Below are 16855 nucleotides of genomic sequence, written 5' to 3'. Positions count from 1 at the left end.
ACATTTCTAACCCTGCTTCATCAAGGTTTTGACTCTCTGAGAAATTCGGGTTGTTAACACCCTCCGTTAGCACTCCCAGGGCTATTGTGTGTGTATTGGTATTAATATTGTGTGTGTTATTAAAGGTGTGCCTTTTTACTTCTTTTTAGACACAATAAAGCCATACCTGCTTCCTACCTTGAAACCGATTGTCTGTCCAAGTCTGTCACAGTCCCTTCATAATTCCAATGTCTAGAACCAAGGGTGTGGAAGCGATTCGGAACCGCTCATATAAGGTCAGAAGGGAAAGCTGACCCCCTGCAAACCACCCATTACTAAAGGTGCCTACATATATCACAGTATTGTTGACCTTTTCTCCGCCCCCCCACCCCCTGTAACCTCTTCCCTAGTGCCCTGTGTTACTGACTGTATCCCTGCTGATAATCCAGCTCCTTCGCATTGTCAGTCAGTAACACTTTACCCCATTGTTCTATATTACTGACCGTATATCTACTGATGTTAATCCAGCTCCCTCACTCTGTCACTCAGTAACCTCTCCCCCAGCGCCCTGTGTATCTCTAATAATGTTAATCCAGCTTCTTCAAATTATTGGGCTCAATGAGACTGGATTTGGTCCATTTGGATTCAATACAATGCGAGTGCATGGGAAGGGGTCTGGTCCATTGGAACTCTATAGACTGGGAGTGAATAGGAAGGGTTTGATCCATTGGGATTTATGCAATGGGTGTGAATAGAAAGGGATTTGGTTATAGAATCGAAGGAATCCATTGTGTCTGCGCTGGCCGGAAAAATGCTATCCAGCCTAACCCCACTTTCTTGCTCTTAGTCCGTAGCCTTATAGGTTACGGCACTTCAAGTGCATATCCAAGTACTTTTTAAATGTGATGAGTACTTTGAGGGTCAGGGTTAGGACCAGAGGGGGTTTAGACAGTGGGGGGGGGGGGTGGGGGGAGAAGATTTGAGGGAGAGAGAGGTTGAAGATGGCATCAGATCGTGAGATGTGGGCTTGTTTGGGGAGAGCCCCGTAGGGAGCTGCCATCCCATCTGCCACCTTGAAAGCAGCTGGGAGGACAGATGTACCAACGTTAGCATCCTCGATCAGGCCAACATTCCCAGCATCGAAGTACTGACCACACTCGACCAGCTCCGTTGGGCGGGCCACATTGTTCGCATGCCTGACACAAGACTCCGAAAGCAAGCGCTCTACTTGGAACTCCTACACAGCAAGCGAGCCCAAGGTGGGCAGAGGAAACGTTTCAAGGACACCCTCAAAGTCAAATAGCATTGTGAAGGATATTGAAATACAGCTCAGTGCCCATGGAACCCATGCCCCTGCAGATGTCAGCGCTTTCAGGAGAGGAGGCCGGGAAGAGGATTATAGAAAAAGGTTTGCTCCGTTGCGCTATGAATTATTGCTGCTGATGTGAAACTCAGTGTAGGAAGACTTGCATGAATTCTAATCATCTTACAGTAGGGGCAGGGACACAAAGAATACTATCACAGTATTTGTGCATATTCACCCTGTTACAATACTGGTGTATACTGACCCTGTTACAATACTGGTTGTATACTGACCCTGTTACAATACTGGTTGTATACTGACCCTGTTACAATACTGGTTGTATACTGACCCTGTTACAATACTGGTTGTATACTGACCCTGTTACAATACTGGTTGTATACTGACCCTGTTACAATACTGGTTGTATACTGACCCTGTTACAATACTGGTTGTATACTGACCCTGTTACAATACTGGTTGTATACTGACCCTGTTACAATACTGGTTGTATACTGACCCTGTTACAATACTGGTTGTATACTGACCCTGTTACAATACTGGTGTATACTGACCCTGTTACAATACTGGTTGTATATGCTGAGACATTCATTTCTATTACGGGACATGGATGGCCTGCTTACATAGTGGGATTGAATACCTGCAAAGAGTCTGCCGTCAGCAAGGATTTGTCCGATTAAAATGGAGTTGCTTCGAGTGCCTTGTAGCATTGCACCAAACATTTTGTAATTGGCCCATTACTGCGGGAAGGATGTGCTGGGGTGGGGGGAGCCAGTCTGATCCAGTGGATATTTGATGTACTCTCATTCTGTTGAGGGTCTGTGTGTATCAATGTGCGCCGTTCGAGCTGTGAACAACGATGTGTATTTCAGTTCTGTTTAGAACTTAGAAACATAGAAACATAGAAATTTACAGCGCAGAAGGAGGCCATTCCGGCCCATCGTGTCCGCGCTGGCCGACAAAGAGCCACATGGCCCTTGGTCAGCAGCCCTAAAGGTTACATATAAACCTATGAACAATGACGGAAAGGCAAAGAGCACCCAGCCCAACCAATCCGCCTCGCACAACTGCGACACCCCCTTATACTAAAACATTTTACACTCCAGCCCAATCGGAGCCATGTGATCTCCTGGGAGAGGCAAAAACCAGATTAAAACCCAGTTTACTAGCTGAATAGGGCTTGCTTCTTTATACCAATTCTTCTGCTTGTTCCAAATTATTGCTGCATGCTGCGCAGATTGTGCTTACTCAGCCAGACCAAGATCAAGGCAGTGAATGAGCCATTAAACACTTCTCTCAGCACAAGAGCTTCACTAACATAGACACGGGGATTCACTAATATACACAGGAGCTTGCACATTTCTAACCCTGCTTCATCAAGGTTTTGACTCTCTGAGAAATTCGGGTTGTTAACACCCTCCGTTAGCACTCCCAGGGCAAACGACTTTTTGCCCGGGCACGACGCCTCTACCGCCTCTCGCAAAATTCCGCGGGAGTTTAGCGCCGGCGCTAACCGGTAGCACCCCGCGGCAGCGACCCGTTTTTGCCCCCGAGCGAAAATTCGGTAGTGCCACTAGAGGCCACCATGGGCAATGCCCGTGCCAGCTTCGCAGGGCGTGTACCAGGCTTTAGGTTGCTTGCAGGGCAAAAATTAAAGGGGAGGTGTGGCGTTGACATTTTTTTAAATGGCCGACTTACCAATCGCGGCCTTGCCATTTTCAAATCGCGGGGTGCGTGCTGCGGCACCCTGCTCCCCAGTGGTGTAGCGGTGGCCCCTTCTCCCTGATGCACAGTCCACAGCGGCCCTCCCCTTTAATGGAAGGGGAGGGCCCTGTGTTCCCGCCAGCGCTACACGCCTCTCTGCATAGCACTAGAAAATTCCCCAGGTTAGCACCCCAGTCCTGCCCCGAGAGAAAGTGGAGCGCATGACTTTGGGCCTGACTTCCTCTCGGGGGTGGTAACCCCAATTTAGCTGCCAGGGCGAGACTTCGGCACCTGGCCTACCTCACAGCTGTTACCGCCCCCAACCGGGACGGTACGCAATTTTGCCCCATCTGTGTGGTGCCAACAGAAGTTGACTAATTTTATATATTTTAGGATTGGACTTGGGGCAGGATTAGGGCAAGGGGCTGGATGGGGAGGTTGAATTGGGACAGGATTGGGGGGGTGAATTGGGACAGGATTGGGGAGGGTGAATTGGGACAGGATTGGGGGGGTGAATTGGGACAGGATTGGGGGGGTGAATTGGGACAGGATTGGGGGGGTGAATTGGGACAGGATTGGGGAGGGTGAATTGGGACAGGATTGGGGGGGTGAATTGGGACAGGATTGGGGGGGTGAATTGGGACAGGATTGGGGGGGTGAATTGGGACAGGATTGGGGGGGGTGAATTGGGACAGGATTGGGGGGGTGAATTGGGACAGGATTGGGGGGGTGAATTGGGACAGGATTGGGGTTACGGTGAATTGGGGCAGGGTTGGGGGAAAGGTGAACTGGGACAGGATGGGGAGGAAGGTATATTGGAGCAGGATTGGGGGGAAGGGGGTAAACTAAGTTGGCTGGGGGATGGGCACCAGGATGTTGTTTTAGAAAGGAGAAACAAATGGCACAAAGGATTGGGAGAGATGAATAAAACTAAAGGAAGAAATAGTAAGGTGTTAGTAGGGGTCAGACTAAGAGAAAACACAGGATGGTCTAAGATAGGTTTACAGTGTATGTATGTGAATGCACAAAGCACAGTAAACAAGATTGGTGAGCTGCAGGCACAAATAGCAAAAGGGAATAGGATATTGTGGCAATAATGGAGGATTGGCTCAAAAAGGGCAGGATTGGGTATTAAATATTCCTGGATAGAAGAGGGTAAAAATTCACCTCCGCCCGAAACGGGGCGGCATCTTCAGCTTTTTAAGCCATTGGTATTCGGCATTGGGATGGTGTTTTTCTCCTGTGTAGTTGTGGCTGAGGGGCGGAGGTGCCCTTGCAGTGGATCGGCCCCCCGATCACTCATCAGCACCGCGCTAATGACATCAGCTGCGAGCTCTGCATATTTTTAAGTTCGATCCACCGGGCCACCAGGGAGGGTTTCGGCCGGGCTAGCGGCCTGGCACCCGAGAGAGAGTGCCACGCTGCCCATTGGCGGCCCAGCCGAACCCAAAGGGCATTGTTATTGGGTCGACAATAAAAAATAAAATGGCGTCACCAGGAGAGCCCCTCCCCTTTAAGGCCGGCCACGCCACCAACCAACAAGGAGTGCACTGTTGGGGGCGCCGCTCCCACGGGGCATTTCTGCAAAAGGGATATTTCCCATGGGGCAATTTTGGGAAGCAGTCGCTGCTGGTCGGTAAGGTGTCGGCGCGTGCATGCTGCGGTGGGAAATCGGGCAGAGTGGTCCCTTACTCCATCCCTGATGAAGGGCAATTTGTAAAATGGTGGCCCCTCCGTGGCGAGTCGGTGGCCATTCCACGCCGCCCCATGGCCACTGCTTTCAGGTGGCCAGAGGCCTTATCGGGAGGGGCAATTTCGGCCTCAAGGTATTCAGAGAAGGAAAGATAGGAGGTTGTGTGGTAGTATTGGTTAAGGAGAATGTTACAGTGCTGGAGAGGGAGGATGTCCTGGAGAGGTTAAGAACAGTATTTATTTGGTTAGGGTTAAGCAATAATAGAGGTGCCATTATATTACCAGGGTATTCTATAGGTCACCAACTAGTGGGAAAAGTATGGACGAGCAAATTTGCAGAGAAATTACAGAGAGATGCAACAACAATAGAATAGTGATAATGGAGGACTTCCTCTATCCTAATATAGACTGGGATAATAATACATGAAAAGGGAGAGGAGGAATAATTTCTGAAGTGTCTTCAGGAAAACTTTCTTGATCAGTATGTTTCTGGCCCAGCGAGAAAGGAAGCATTGCTGGATCTGGTTCTGGGGAATGAGATAGGTCAAGTGGAGCAAGTGTCAGTAGGGGAATATTTAGGGAACAGTGATCATGGTATCATAAGGTTTAGATTAGCTGAGGAAAAAGACAGGGAACAATCTAGAGTAAAAATATTTAATTGGAGGAAGGCAAATTCCAGTGGGATGAGAACGGATCTGGCCCGGGTAAATTGGAATCAAAGATTGGCAGGCAAAGCTGTAGTGGAACAATAGGCTGCCTTTAAAGAGGAAATAGTTTGGCTACAGTTGAGGTACATTCCCACGAGGGGGAAAGGTAGGGCAACTAAACCCAGAGCTCCCTGGATGATGAAAGAGATAGAGACTAAGATGAAACAGAAAAAGAGCGCGTATGACAGATGTCAGGTCGAGAATACATCTGAGAATCAGACTGAATATAGAAAGTTCAGAGGTGAAGTGAAAAAGAAAATAGGAGGGGAAAAAAGGAGAGGGTATGAGAATAGAATGGCAGCTAACATAAAAGGTAATCCAAAAGTCTTCTATAGGCACATAAATAATAAACGGGTAGTACAAGGAGGAGTCGGGCTGATTAGGGATCAAAAAGGAGAGCTATGCATGGAGGCAGAGGGCATGGCTGAGATACTAAATGAATACTTTGCATCCGTCTTCATCAAGGAAGAAGATGCTGCCACAGTCATAGGAGGAGGTAGAGGAGATACTGGATGGGATAAGAATTGATAAAAATGAGGTACTAGAAAGGCTGGCTGTATTTAAGTAGATAAGTCACCAGGCTCAGATAGGATACATCCTCGGACGCTGTGGGAAGTGAAGGAAGAAATCGCGGAGGTACTGGCCATAATGCTCCAATCCTCCTTGGAAATGGGGGTGGTGCCAGAGGACTGGAGAATTGCAAATGTTACACCCTTGTTCAAAAAAGGTAATAAAGATAAACCCAGAAACTATAGGCCGATCAGTTTAACATCGGCAGTGGGGAAGCTTTTAGAAACAATAATCAGGAAAAAAATTAACAGTCACTTGGATAAGTATGGATTACTTAAGGAAAGCCAGTACAATTTGTTTAAAATCAAATCCTGTTTAACCAATCTGAACGAGTTTTTTGATGAGGTAACAGAAAGGGTTGATGAGGGCAATACGGTTGACATGGTGTATATGGATTTCCAAAAAACATTTGATAAAGTGCTACATGATCGGCTTGCCAACAAAGTTGAAGCCCATGGAATAAAAGGGATAGTGGCAGCATGGATAAGAAATTGGCTAAATGACAGGAAATAGAAAGTACTGGTGAACGGTTGTTTTTCGGACTGGAGGACGGTATACAGTGGTGTTCCCCAGAGGTCGGTACTAGGACCATTGCTTTTCTTGATATATATTAATGACTTGGATGTGGGTGTACAGGGCACAATTTCAAAATTTGCAGATGACACAAAACTTGAAAGTATAGTGAATAGTGAGGAGGATAACGATAGACTTCAAGAGGACATAGACAGGCTGGTGGAATGGGCGGACACGTGGCAGATGAAATTTAATGCAAAAAAGTGTGAAGTGATACATTTTGGTAGAAAGAACGAAGAGAGGAAATATAAACTAAAGGGTACAATCCTAAAGGGGGTGCATAAACAGAGAGACCTAGGGGTATATGTGCACATTGACGGTGGCAGGGTAGGTTGAGAAAGCAGTTAGAAAAACTTACAGGATCCTGGGATTCATAAATAAAGGTATTGAGTACAAAAGCGTGGAAATTATGATGAACTTGTATAAAGCACTGGTTTGGCCTCAACTGGAGTATTGTGCCCAATTCTAGCAACACACTTTAGGAAGGATGTAAAGGCCTTAGAGAGGCTGCAGACAAGATTGATAAGAATGATTCCAGTTACTTGGATAGGCTGAAGGAGCTGGGGTTTTTCTCCTTAGAGCAGAGAAGATTGAGAGGAGATTTGATAGCGGTCATGAGGGGTCTATGCAGAGTCGATAGAGAGAAACTGTTCCCATTGGAAGAAGGGTTGAGAACCAGAGGACACAGATTTAAGATGATTGGTAAAAGAAACAATGGCAACATAAGAAAAAACTTTTTATGCAGCGAGTGGTTAGTGTTATATATGTGGACTTGTATTTACTTTGTACAGCCACCAGAGGGCTCATCCCCCGGAATCCCAAAGGATCCCATAATCCCTTGGGAGCACAGGTATTTAAGAAGGCTTCACAGGTTGGAGAGGCACTCTGGAGACCTGCAACAAAAGACTAAGGTCACACTTTACTTTGAGCTCACAGTGTTCAGTCTGACTCTTTCTCCATACACTACAACTGGCGATGAGATACAGATAGCAAACCCAAAGATGCAGAGAACAGTGGGCATCCTGGAGAAATTTTCGGAGGGAGATGATTGGGAAACTTTTGTGGAGCGACTCGACCAATACTTCGTGGCCAACGGGCTAGATGGAGAAAAGAGCACTGCCAAATGTAGAGCGATCCTCCTCACTGTCTGTGGGGCACCAACGTATGGCCTCATGAAGAATCTGCTCACTCCAGCGAAACCCACGGAGAAATTGGACGACAATTTGTGCACACTGGTCCGAGAGCATTTGAACCCGAAGGAAAGCGTTCTGATGGCGAGGTACCGGTTCTACACCTATAAAAGATCTGAAGGCCAGGAAGTGGCGAGTAATGTCACTGAGCTGAGACGCCTTGCAGGACATTGTGAATTTGAAGGACATTTGGAGCACATGCTCAGAGACTTTTTCATACTTGGCATTGGCCACGAAACCATACTTCGCAAACTTTTCACTGCAGAGACCCCATCCCTTGGGTAAGGCCATAGCGATAGCCCAGGCATTCATTGCCACCAGTGACAATATGAAGCAAATCTCTCAGCGCACAAGTGCTGCTACAAGTACTGTGAACAAAGTGATGTTTTTTTTGAATCGTAACGTACCTGGCAGGCCACATATACCTGCAGCTACATGTCCGCAGATGTCTCAGAGTCCACCATCAAGGGTAATGAATGCAAGGCCATTAACACCTTGTTGGCGCTGCGGGGGTGATCATCGTTTCCATTCATGCCGATTCAAAAGATACGTTTGCAAGGGCTGTGGAACAATGGGACACCTCCAACGAGTGTGCAGGCGAGCTGCTAAGCCTGTTAAATCTGAAATCCACCACGTTGCAGAGGAGGACAGATCCACGGAGGATCACTATGAACCTGAGCCTCAGATAGAGGAGACAGAGGTACATGGGGTGCACACATACACCATGAATTGTCCCCCGATAATGCTGAATGTTGAACTAAATGGACTCACGATGTCAATGGAGCTGGACACGGGCGCGAGCCAGTCCATCATGGGCAAAACGACTTTCGAAAGGTTGTGGTGCAACAAGGCCTCAAGGCCAGTCTTAACTCCAGCTCACACGAGACCAAGAAGGTACACTAAAGAACTGATTCCTGTAATCGGCAGTGCTACTGTAAAGGTCTCCTACGATGGAGCAGTGCACAACATATCACTCTGGGTGGTACCAGGCGATGGTCCCACGCTGCTCGGCAGGAGCCGGCTGGGAAAGATACGCTGGAACTGGGACGACGTCCGAGCACTATCGCCCGCTGACGACACTTCGTGTGCCCAGGTCTTAAACAAATTTTCTTCGCTGTTCGAACCGGGCATCGGGAAATTCCAAGGAGCAAAAGTGCAGATCCACCTAATTCCGCGATCCATCCATCATAAGGCGAGAGCAGTATCGTACATGATGAGAGAAAGGGTAGAGATCGAGCTAGACCAGCTGCAAAGAGAAGGCATCATTTTACTGATCGAGTTCAGCGAGTGGGCCAGTCCTATTGTCCCAGTCCTCAAGGGAGACGGCACTGTCAGAATCTGTGGCGATTACAAAGTAACTATCAATCGTTTCTCCCTGCAGGACCAATACCCACTACCAAAGGCTGACGACCTTTTTGTAACGCTGGCGGGAGGAAAGACATTCACGGAGCTGGATCTGACTTCAGCCTACATGACACAGGAACTAGAGGAATCATCGAAGGCCCTCACCTGCATCAACGCGTACAAAGGTCTTTTTGTTTATAACAGATGCCCGTTTGGAATCCGATCAGCGGCGGCGATATTCCAAAGAAACATGGAAAGTTTACTGTAGTCGGTCCCGCACACCGTGGTCTTCTGGGACGATATCTTGGTCACAGGTCGGAACACAGTCGAGCACCTGCAGAACCTGGAGGAGGTTCTTAGTCGACTCAACCGCGTGGGGCTCAGATTAAAACGCTCGAAGTGCGTTTTCCTGGCGACTGAAGTGGTATTCCTGGGAAGGAGGATTGCGGCGGATGGCATCAGGCCCATCAATGCGAAGACAGAGGCGATCGAGAACGCACCGAGGTCACAGAACGTGACGGAGCTGCGGTCATTTCTGGGACTCTTGAACTACTTTGGTAACTTCTTACCGGGTCTCAGCACACTACTAGAACCACGACATGTCTTACTACGAAAAGGGGGCGAATGGGTTTGGGGCAAAAGCCAAGAAAATGTCTTTGTAAAAGTGAGAAAATTGTTATGCTCAAACAAATTGCTTGTGTTGTATGATCCATGTAAGCGTTTGGTACTAGCATGTGATGCGTCGTCATATGGCGTCGGGTGTGTATTGCAACAAGCTAATGATTTCGGGAAACTGCAACCGGTTGCTTATGCATCCAGGAGCTTGTCTAGTGCCGAGAGAGCCTACAGCATGATTGAAAAAGAAACGTTAACTTGTGTCTATGGGGTAAAGAAGATGCATCAATACCTGTTTGGGCTAAAATTCGAATTGGAAACTGACCATAAGCCACTTATATCCCTGTTTTCCGAGAGTAAAGGGATAAATACCAACGCATCGGCCCGCATCCAGAGATGGGTGCTCGCGTTGTCAGCATACAACTATGCCATCCGCCACAGGCCAGGCACAGAAAACTGCGCCGATGCTCTCAGTAGGCTGCCATTGCCCACCACGGGGGTGGAAATGGTGCAGCCCTCAAATCTAGCCATGGTTATGGAAGAATTTGAGAGTGAGCAATCACCCGTCACTACCCGGCAGATCAAAACCTGGACAAGCCAGGACCCCTTATCTCTAGTCAAAAGCTGTGTGCTTCACAGGAGCTGGTCCAGTGTCCCAGTGGAAATGCAGGAAGAGATAAAGCTGTTCCAGCGACGCAAAGATGAAATGTCTATACAGGCACCCTGCCTTCTGTGGGGCAATCGAGTAATGGTCCCCAAGAAAGGCAGAGACACCTTCATCATTGACCTCCACAGTACCCACCCAGGCATCGTAATAATGAAAGCGATAGCCAGATCCCATGTGTGGTGGCCCGGTATCGATGCCGACTTAGAGTCTTGCATTCACAGATGTAACACATGCTCACAGTTAAGCAATGTACCCAGGGAGGCGCCGCTCTGTTTATGGTCTTGACCCTCCAAACCGTGGTCTAGGGTACACGTCGACTATGCAGGCCCGTTCTTGGGTAAAATGTTCCTTGTGGTTGTAGACACGTACTCCAAGTGGATTGAATGTGAGATAATGTCGGCTAGCACGTCCGCTGCCACCACTGAAAGCCTGCGGGCCATGTTTGCCACTCACGGCTTACCCGATGTCCTGGTGAGCGACAACGGGCCATGCTTTACCAGTGCTGAGTTCAAAGAATTCATGACCCGTAACAGGATCAAACATGTCACATATGCCCCGTTTAAACCAGCGTCCAATGGTCAGGCAGAGAGAGCAGTGCAAACTGTCAAGCAAGGCTTGACGAGGGTAACTGAAGGCTCACTGCAGACTCGCCTATCCCGAGTCCTGCTTAGCTACCGCACGAGACCACACTCGCTCACTGGGATCCCACCTGCTGAACTGCTCATGAAAAGTCAAGGCTCTCGTTAGTTCACCCTGATCTACATGAACAGGTAGAGAGCAGGCAGCTTCAACAAAGTGCATACCATGATAGCGCAAATGTGTCACGCGAGATTGAAGTCAATGATCCTATATTTGTATTAAATTATGGACAAGGTCCCAAGTGGCTTCCTGGCACTGTCGTGGCCAAAGAGGGGAGCAGGGTGTTTCTGGTCAAACTTTCAAATGGACTCATTCATCGGAAACACTTGGCCCAAATCAAACTCAGATTCTCGGACTACCCTGAGCAACCCACCTTGGACCCTACCTTTTTTGATCCCCCGACACACACACCAGTGGCAACCGACACCACGGTTGACCACGAAGCAGAACCCATCATCCACAGCAGCCCTGCAGGGCCCAACACACCAGGCAGCCCAGCAAAGCCAGCTGCACAGCAGCCCAGCGAGTGCCCAACAAATGATTCAACAACACCAGCTTTCAAACCGAGACGATCAACCAGAGCAAGAAGGGCCCCAGATCGATTCACATTGTAAATAGTTACACTATTGACTTTGGGGGGGAATGTTGTTATATATGTGGACTTGTATTTACTCTGTACAGCCACTAGAGGGCTCATCCCCCGGAGTCCCAAGGAATCCCATAATCCCTTGGGAGCACAGGTATTTAAGAAGGCTTCACAGGTTGGAGAGGCCCTCATGGAGACCTGCAATAAAAGACTACGGTCACACTTTACTTTGAGCTCACAGTGTTCAGTCTGACTCTTTCTCCATACACAACAGTTAGGATTTGGAATGCATGGCCTGAAAGGATGGTGGAGGCAGACTCAACCACTGCTTTCAAAAAGGTGTTGGATAAGTACCTGAAATAAAATAATTTGCAGGACTACGGGGAAAGGGCGGGGGTGTGGGATTAGCTGAGGTGCTCTTGCAGAGACAGGTACGGGCTCGACAGGCAGAAAGACTTTCTTCCATGCTGTAACCATTCTATGATTCTAAGGTGAATTGGGACAGGATTCGGGAGGTGGGGGGTAGGAGATGAATTGGGGCAGGATTGACGGCGGGGGGAGGTGAATCGGAACAGATTGGGGTTGGAGAGGTAGTCGGATGGGATTGGGGGGAGAAGGTGAATTGGGGCAGGATTAGGGAGGAAGGTGAATTGGGACAGGATTGGGGGGGAGATGCGTTGGGCAGGGTTGAGGAGGGAAGGTGTGTTGGGTCAGATTGGGTATGGGGAGGTGAGTTGGGCAGGGTTGGGAGGAAAGATGAGTTGGGGCAGATTGTGGGTGGGGAGGTGAGTTGGGGTGGGATTGGGAGGGGAGGTGAGTTGGGGCAGGTTTGGAGGGGGAGGTGAGTTGGGCAGGATTGGGTTGCGGTGGTGGGGTGAGTTGGGCAGGATTGGGGGGAAGGTGAGTTGGGGCAGGATTGGGGGGAGGTGAGTTGGGGCAGGATTGGGGGGAGGTGAGTTGGGGCAGGATTGGGGGGAGGTGAGTTGGGGCAGGATTGGGGGAGGAGGTGAGTTGGGCAGGATTGGGGGGAGGTGAGTTGGGGCAGGATTGTGGGGAGGGGAGGTGAGTTGGGCCACGATGGGGGGGAGATGAGTTGGGGCAGGATTGCGGGGGAGGTGAGTTGGGGTAGGGTTGTGGAGGGGGGGGTGTGAGTTGGGCCACGATGGGGGGGAGGTGAGTTGGGGCAGGATTATAGGGGGGGAGGTGAGTTGGGGCAGGATTGGGGGGGGAGGTGAGTTGGGGCAGGATTGTGGGGGGGGGAGGTGAGTTGGGACAGGATTAGGAGGGGGAAGGTGAGTTGGGGCAGGATTATGGGGGGGAGGTGAGTTGGGGCAGGATTATGGGGGGGAGGTGATTTGGGCAGGGTTGGGGAGGGAAGGTGCGTTGGGGCAGATTGGGTATGGGGAGGTGAGTTGGGCAGGGTTGGGAGGGAAGATAAGTTGGGGCAGATTGTGGGTGGGGAGGTGAGTTGAGCTGCGATTGGGAGGGGAGGTGAGTTGGGGCAGGTTTGGAGGGGGAGGTGAGTTGGGCAGGATTGGGTTGCGGTGGTGGGGTGAGTTGGGCAGGATTGGGGGGGAAGGTGAGTTGGGGTAGGATTGGGGGGAGGTGAGTTGGGGCAGGATTGTGGGGGGGGAGGTGAGTTGGGCCACGATGGGAGGGAGGTGAGTTGGGGCAGGATTGGGGGAGAGGTGAGTTGGGGCAGGATTGGGGGGAGGTGAGTTGGGGCAGGATTGGGGGGAGGTGAGTTGGGGCAGGATTGGGGGGAGGTGAGTTGGGGCAGGACTTGGGGGAGGTGAGTTGGGCAGGATTGTGGGGGCGGAGGTGAGTTGGGGCAGGATTGGGGGGGAGGTGAGTTGGGGCGGATTGTCGGGGGGGAGGTGAGTTGGGGCAGGATTAGGAGGGGGAAGGTGAGTTGGGGCAGGATTATGGGGGGGAGGTGAGTTGGGCAGGATGGGGAGGAGGAGAGTTGGGGCAGGATTGGGGGGGAGGTGAGTTGGGGCAGGATTGGGAGGGGGAAGGTGAGTTGAGGCAGGATTATGGGGTGGAAGTGAGTTGGGGCAGGATTTGGGGGGAGGTGAGTTGGGGCAGGATGGGGGGGAAGTGAGTTGGGGCAGGATTATGGGGGGAGGTGAGTTGGGGCAGGATTGGGGGGAGGTGAGTTGGGGCAGGATTGGGGGGAGATGAGTTGGGGCAGGATTGGGGGGAGGTGAGTTGGGCAGGATTGTGGGGGCGGAGGTGAGTTGGGGCAGAATTGGGGGAGAGGTGAGTTGGGGCGGATTGTCGGGGGGAGGTGAGTTGGGGCAGGATTAGGAGGGGGAAGGTGAGTTGGGGCAGGATTATGGGGGGGAAGTAAGTTGGGGCAGGATGGGGAGGAGGTTAGTTGGGGCAGGATGGGGGGGAGGTGAGTTCGGGCAGGATGATGGGGAGGTGAGTTGGGGCAGGATTGTGGGGGAGGTGAGTTGGGGCAGGATTGGGGGGGGGAGGTGAGTTGGGGCAGGATTGGGAGGGAGGTGAGTTGGGGCAGGATGGGGGGGAGGTGAGTTGGGGCAGGATTTTGGGGGAGGTGAGTTGGGGCAGGATTGGGGGGGGAGGTGAGTTGGGGCAGGATTGGGAGGGAGGTGAGTTGGGGCAGGATGGGGGGGAGGTGAGTTGGGGCAGGATTGGGAGGGAGGTGAGTTGGGGCAGGATGGGGGGGAGGTGAGTTGGGGCAGGATTGGGGGAGAGGTGAGTTGGGGCAGGATGGGGGGGAGGTGAGTTGGGGCAGGATGGGGGGGAGGTGAGTTGGGGCAGGATTATGGGGGGGAGGTGAGTTGGGGCAGGGTGGGGAGGATGTTAGTTGGGGCAGGATGGGGGGGAGGTGAGTTGGGGCAGGATTATGGGGGGGAGGTGAGTTGGGGCAGGATGGGGGGGAGGTGAGTTGGGGCAGGATTATGGGGGGGAGGTGAGTTGGGGCAGGATTGCGTGGTGGTGTGAGGGTGAGGGGGTGAGTTGGGGTGGACCAGCACATCAGGAAGTTGGATCGTGAGGGCAGCCGGTTGGAGTGAGTGAGATCAGGAGTAAATTTTTGATGATTTCTTTGATGGCGTTGAAAATCAATTGAACACATTAATAACTTATAAGCGATCATGAATAACTCATAGCTAAGACTAATAACTGATGTTTGCATTCGGAAACACAGCGGTAAAAAGATTAAATGGATCCCTTTTAAAAGGCAAACATATTTGGAATGCAATTCACTATAAAAACATGTCCGTGAGACCTTGCTCCGAAACTGAGTGTTGGCTTCAAAACAACACAAGTGACAACCATACATCACCCAAGCAACAATACAGAACCCGCCCTCTCCGAAGCTGCACAGAGAGAGTTTGATGGAGCAGGCGGCGAGACACGAGTCCAATCACAGAGCCGCAAAGGACAGCTGTGTCAACGGCCACGTTGACTTTGTGAGTGTCGGAGGGTGGTCGAGGGGGTCGTTTAGCCTGACTGCCTGCCTCTCTTCAGCGGTTACATCCGAGCAGGGTGTCCCTGGAGATGGAGCACGCGGTGTCCACCGGTACGCTCGAGGCCTTCCGTGAGAGATGGGTGCCAGAGAGACTGGAGTGCATCATCACCCCCGGCAACCAAATTTTAATTTGAACCATGTCCAAAGTTTAATTTGTTTAAGTTTGTTGGTTTTAGTGCCCCCCACCACATCAGTGCCCCCCACCACATCCCCCAACCCCTTATAGCCAGGGGGCACTTGTATAATTTGTGTTTTTAATGCTCTCAAAAAAAACAAGGGGGCACTTGAAAAATGTTTGAAGTGTGCCCCCCCCCACCCTTTAATCAGGGTGCACTTGATTACTGATACCACACAAAATAGTTGTGAGTGTCGGAGAGTTGAGTGCTCCAGCAAGCTAGCGTATTATTGCGGGATGTGTTCTCGAACATTCGCACTGGCATTCCATAACGAGCGTGGAACGGTTGTTGAAATATCTCACCAACTCTGGATGTCAAAAGATTAATTGCCTTGTGCTCCTTTGAAGTCAGTGGCCAGCCGCTTTCAACTTGATGGGAGCATGAGTCGTGACACCCATCAAAAAAAGACAAGTTATATAAATAATAGGACTGTTAGCTGAAACGTAACAGGCACAGATATCAAACCTGACTGAATCAAAAGCTGACACAATCTATCCCCAGGCTGTGGCTGTGTGAGATTGGATGGCCTCAGTTGCGAGGTTGCAGTTAATCTCCTTGATCAGGAAGACGAGAAATTCAGGGGATACAAAACCCTTCGCACCATCCAGTGACCCCTGGAGTGATAATGCAAGGACTTGAGGTAAGCACAGGAATAGGATCATCTGCCGTGCCTCCTCTCCCCAGGTTGGTTGCCTCGCTGACTCTTTAGGCTCACACATGGTCCTCTTGGATATAGTACTTCTCATCCTCTTCTTCAGCAGTCCCTCAGAGGATGACTTGCTTCCACGCTAATATGGCAGGCAGTGACTAGTGGGGTACTGCAAGGTTCTGTGCTGGGGCCCCAGCTGTTTACATTGTACATTAATGATTTAGACGAGGGGATTAAATGTAGTATCTCCAAATTTGCGGATGACACTAAGTTGGGTGGCAGTGTGAGCTGCGAGGAGGATGCTATGAGGCTGCAGAGTGACTTGGATAGGTTAGGTGAGTGGGCAAATGCATGGCAGATGAAGTATAATGTGGATAAATGTGAGGTTATCCACTTTGGTGGTAAAAACAGAGAGACAGATTATTATCTGAATGGTGACAGATTAGGAAAAAGGGAGGTGCAACGAGACCTGGGTATCATGGTACATCAGTCATTGAAGGTTGGCATGCAGATACAGCAGGCGGTTAAGAAAGCAAATGGCATGTTGGCCTTCATAGCGAGGGGATTTGAGTACAGGGGCAGGGAGGTATTACTACAGTTGTACAGGGCCTTGGTGAGGCCACACCTGGAGTATTGTGTACAGTTTTGGTCTCCTAACTTGAGGAAGGACATTCTTGCTATTGAGGGAGTGCAGCGAAGGTTCACCAGACTGATTCCCGGGATGGCGGGACTGACCTATCAAGAAAGACTGGATCAACTGGGCTTGTATTCACTGGAGTTCAGAAGAATGAGAGGGGATCTCATAGAAACGTTTAAAATTCTGACGGGTTTAGACAGGTTAGATGCAGGAAGAATGTTCCCAATGTTGGGGAAGTCCAGAACCAGGGGTCACAATCTAAGGATAAGGGGTAAGCCATTTAGGACCGAGATGAGGAGAAACT

Source organism: Pristiophorus japonicus, chromosome 13 (genome assembly GCF_044704955.1).
Source record: "Pristiophorus japonicus isolate sPriJap1 chromosome 13, sPriJap1.hap1, whole genome shotgun sequence".
Taxonomy (NCBI): Eukaryota; Metazoa; Chordata; class Chondrichthyes; family Pristiophoridae; genus Pristiophorus; species Pristiophorus japonicus.
The sequence above is the reverse complement of the archived record's forward strand: the minus strand, read 5'-3'. Positions refer to the sequence as shown.